Source organism: Jaculus jaculus, chromosome 3 (assembly GCF_020740685.1).
Source record: "Jaculus jaculus isolate mJacJac1 chromosome 3, mJacJac1.mat.Y.cur, whole genome shotgun sequence".
Lineage (NCBI taxonomy): Eukaryota > Metazoa > Chordata > Mammalia > Rodentia > Dipodidae > Jaculus > Jaculus jaculus.
The window spans coordinates 44,942,545-44,947,812 of NC_059104.1; the positions used below are offsets into that span (position 1 = coordinate 44,942,545).

General features: G+C 38.3%; 1 pseudogene; it reads right to left on the minus strand.

Annotated features, from left to right (window-relative positions):
* Positions 1-3,882: 3,882 nt before the first annotated feature.
* LOC101610948 lies at positions 3,883-5,017 on the minus strand (annotated as a pseudogene).
* Between the last annotated feature and the right edge of the window lie 251 nt (positions 5,018-5,268).

Consider the following 5,268-nt stretch of genomic DNA (forward strand, 5'->3'; position numbering starts at 1 on the left):
ATCAGTCACCATGCTTCAAATATCTTTTTGTTGTAAATGTGGACATATTATAAGACCTTAGGGTGAGGATATCTTTGAGTTGATACCTAGAGTTCACTCAGCGTTGCTTTGCACACTAAGTGTCCTTATTGCCAACTCATCATGTATATGGTCATATAAAACTTCTAAAACCTTCAGGGTTCCAGCTTCCGTATGTTTTCTAGTTTGATTGTGATTATTTCCTTCAGAACTACTAACTGATGAGTCTTATTTGCTGATACATAATGTTGAAATTTTTCCCCACAAATCTCACAGTCACGTACCATTTCCAAGCATGCAACTGACACGAAAAATTCCAGAAGATAGGAGGCTGACACACGGTGCAAGAGTGAAGAATCTTGCTGCTCTAATAAGGCCCTCATCCTACTCAGACTACTCCAGACTAAGAAAAGTCTTTGCTGCAGTCAGAGTAGTTTGAGATCCACCCATGTTTTTCATCTTTGCAAAGTATATAAAATTGTACTTTCTACCTATCTGCATGCTCCTTTGCCATACTTTATACAATGGTGAGCCAAGAATAGAATTTCATAGTGGATGACAAGCAAGGTTATAGCTGTACCATGGTACTAATTTAATTTTACTTAAGAATTGCTTTATGGAATTATTCTGACTCGTGGAAGGGTTATAAGTAAAAATATTACAGAGAAAGGAATATAATGAGAATAACCTGGAGAAATATGTTGGCTGTCTCAGACTTCATATTTCATTGATCCTACTGTTAGCTATGCCCTTATAAATTGTTAGTAAACCTTGATTTCCAGTCCTTCGAACCTTATTTAGCAATCATGAATTTTATATCCTCTAACCATTTTTATTTTATTTTTGATTTAAAAATTCATATATATGCACATGCATAATTCATATATATGCACATAAATAATATACAAATTTGTATATATACAAATATGCATATGTGCATATGCATTACTCTATGCACATATCAAAAATAGGTAGCTTCATACATTCAATTTAAAACCTTGAGATATTAAACAATAGTAAGCGGTGAACTACCTAGTTAGCACAGATGAAACTTTGAGAAATAATACATATGGAAAATATATGAAATTATTCTTACTCATTTCATATAATCATAAGATTTCTATAGGTCGAAGCATCATACTCATGTACCAAGGGCTCAGAAGTGAAAGTCTTTTATTATTACATTAAATTGTTTTGATTTATAAAATTATTTGTAAGTATTGCTAATAGTTGAGTATAGTTTCTGTGCAAACAATAGTCTAGAAGAAACATCTTCAGTTCCATCACTGGACATGGTCAGGACCCTCTGAGACCACAGTGTCAGTGCACATGCACACACACACACACATACACACACACACACACACACACACAGACATGAATCTCTACTTCCCTCTGAGAAGTTCCAATTTGTGTTCAGCAGCTCAGAGTAAACGTACTAGTCACTCGGAAATTCTCCTGGAGTCCTTTATTTCTATATTTCTCTCACAAGTAGTTAGCTATCAATCCCAATACTCATTAGTGCTGTGTTATGGTTTGGCTCTAAAGTGGCCCCACAGAAGGCACATGTATGAAAGGATTGGTCTAGAGTTTCTGGACAGTTTAAGATGGAACTGGAGGAAGCAGGCCTCTAAGGAAATGTCCTGGGGACTGCATTGTATACTGGCCAACCATCTTTGTCTTCATGTTTCCTGTTCTCCATGAGGTGAGTGGCTTCTATGACATATTCCTCCTCCTATTATAGTTTGTTTCCCCATGAACCCAGAAAGACCAGCCAGTCTATAATCAAAACTCTGACACCATGAGCCCAATTCACCCTTCCTCCTTTAAATTGCTTATGTTGTATGGCAAAGCACAAGTAACTAACACGCAGAACACTTTTTCCTTTGCGAATAGGACACTGACTAATATAATTACTGATGGATAAGATGAAGTATAAGGGCAGACACCAGATTTGTTCCTCATGTCAGAAGGGCATGCCTGCCTAAGCAAAGGGAGACGGAAGACAGAGAGAGAAGAGGAAATAACTCCATACTCTTCTACTCTGGGCTTGAATGTGAACAGTGTACAGATGGAGAGGCAGCTGCCCAAGGCATGATAGATTTCCAACACCTGATTTCTGTTACTATGTTTTACTCTAGAAACATCTTTCACCAGAGATTTACACGACAACTAGTTTGCATACTAGCATTGCTGTCCTATGAAGAGGGAGGAAACATGAGCAAAACTGCAAAAACTTGTTTTTTTAAATTTTTAACTAAGAAAGGAATTCTCTCTGTACCAATGAAACACTTTCTCCCCTACATAGTCACCTGTTCAAGTAGCCTCCTTAAGGTTTCCTTATTTTTGAATTTTCTCTCATTCTTTTGGAGTACCTGTGGGATATAAAGAGCACTTATGCATTTTTCAGTAAAAGTTTAGTAATTTGTTTTTTTTTTTTTGGTTTTCGAGGTAGGGTCTCACTCTAGCCCAGGCTGACCTGGAATTCACTATGTAGTCTCAGGGTGGCCTTGAACTCATGGCGATCCTCCTACCTCTGCCTCCTGAGGGCTGGGATTAAAGGCGTGCACCACCACGCCTGGCCAGTAATTCGTTTTTTAAGAATGCATTAATTTTTAAGAATATAGATTCACTGATATAAATACATAAAGTATTAATATGAGCTTAACATTTTTTATTTGCACACATGTACATAAGAGGTAGATAGATGATGGATAGACAGGCCTATAGATAGCAGATAGAACGTATTGCAATGCCAGGACCTCCTGCCACTACAAAAAACAAACAAACAAACCCTCCAAACTCCAAATGCACATGCCACTTTGTGATTCTGGCTTTACATGGGAACTAAAGAGAATATAACCGGAGCCCTCAGGCTTTGCAAGCAATGACCTTTAACCACTGAGCACTGTCTCTACTGTTCAATCATAGTTTTATTAATAACAGTGTATTTTTTGTCTCATCCTTTATTTTTCCATGTGCCATCATAAAAAAGTGAGTATTTATGTGTCTTATGCAAGATAAATCTATATTTTCACATTATGGAGTCTGGAATTATGTATCAGAGTGCCAACTTGTTTGTTTGGATCACTTTGAGAGCCCACCCCTTGGCATGCATTTGGCTCCCTTCTTACTATGTTTCACATGCCAGAGACAGCTGTACTCTCTTGGTGTTTTTGTTGTTGTTGTTTTCTGTTTTTGTTTTGTTTTGCTTTTGTTTTGTTTTTGTTTGGGCCAAACTTTTTATTTAGTAATTTGTAATTGTTTAACACACACTTACCAGGGGGATGGTAAAAGGGAGGTTCTTGCACATTCTCAAAGAAATATTAGAAAATCAAAGTATGATCAGTATAATCCATTTGCTTTTTGTGGGTTTCTGGGTGAATAGCACTTTCCTATGTATCTCATCTCAGGATCATACTGAGAATCTTAAGATTTCAGTTGGAAGACATTCTGGAATCTAAGAGTAGGAAATCCCAACCATAATCTAATAACTGGCTTTTATGCATAGTTAGGATTGTTCATTCTCTCAATGGAGACCAAGGACATCCAGGTGGTTACATGTTTGTGGAAGATCTTAGAATTGTTTGTCTCATTTACTGAGGAAAATCACATAGAAAGAGACACTTTTACTTTAAAAATTATAACACTAGTATGAGTCAAGCCTTAACGAATTGCTAACATTTGCTTGTTGTAAACAACATCAAAATTAAAGCATATTTAACTTATTTTTTTCCTTTCAATAACATAAAATTTATGAACAGGAACTTAAACAGGAATTTTTAAACACACTTTTTTTTGTTTGTTTGTTTTTAGTTCTTGGGAAGTTGTGACAGAAGTTTCCACTTTTTTTGTTAGCTTCTTTTAATGGGGATTTTTGTCCAAAATATTGTTAATTTCTATTATCTGCTTCTGCCCCCCTCTATCAGATTGGTTTCCTCCATGGCCACCTCCTCTTGATACTCCTCAGGCTTGGACTGCTGTAGGAATCACGTGGGAGGGTAACCCCCTTCTATGGAGGGGGCAGCCCTCATTTGTGTCTGACAACGTGATCATGACCACTTGAGTAGATATCACTCTGGCTGCTTGAGTAAATGACTTCAACCATATCCATCTGGTGAGCTGCTGCAATCATCAGAGCAACAGCTTCCAACGTAAGATGGCAGGAGCCCTCTTGTAGCTGGAGCACTAGTGAGTCACCATAACTCTCATATGAATCTCTGCAGGAGCCTTGGCTGGGATGATCTGAGTAGTACCCATCCCAACCATGTCCATCTCTGTCACTATAGCCTCTTGATAGGCCATCGTCATGTGAACTGGAATGACCATTGTTATGGTAGATATGAATAATCTCTTGTGTCATGGGAACCTGAATAATCTTTGCTTGAATAGCTGTCTTTAGAATATCCATCATCTCTGGGAGACAAATAAACATCTCTATCAGAAGGTAGGGGCTTCATTCATGGTGGGCCTCCATAACTATCTCTTCCATGTGACACAGGGCTCCACCTCCCACTCCACTGCTGCTGCAGAAAGGTCCCGGAGGAACTGATCTTTCACAAGGAGGACCTCCATTAAGTGGTGGTCCTCATTTTACGGGAAGCTTTCCCTGAAAGAAGTCATGAAATTCATTGACTATCCATCATCATCTATGCGTCCTCATGTGAGGGGTGGTCCTAGTTCCTCCACTTCTCCCTCGAAGACCTCTGGGAGATGTTTGGGAGAGTGATGGCTTCATGGCTTCACCTTCATGGCTTTGACATCCAGAGACTTTCCATTCATGTTTCTGAATGTATTCATGGCATTGTTCAAAAGTCAAAAACGCTAACCCTCTTGATATGTTGGTTTCATGGTCCTTCATCAAAAGTACTTCCACTATTCAACCATGTTTGCCAAACACTGCTTCAAGAGCTTTTCTCACTTGTTTCTGAATTAAGCCCCTCTCAATCCCAGCCCTAGTACCAGTGGAAATCTTTCTCAGGGAATCGACTTCAACCATTTTTTTCCAAGTGGTAAGAGTTGCAGCAGGCAGTGAAGGTCTCCAGCTCTTATGAGCTAGCGGACTGGGGATTCCCAACAACTCAGTGCATATGATCAGTTGTATGGTTACAGAAAAGAATGGAAGGGCTGTGACAGCCACTGTATAAGGGTTTTTTTTTTTTTTTCTTCAATAGGGACATTAATCTTAGAGGATCAAGGAAATTCTCTTAAAATTACATTGAATTTTATTATTTCTATCATTGTCTTTCT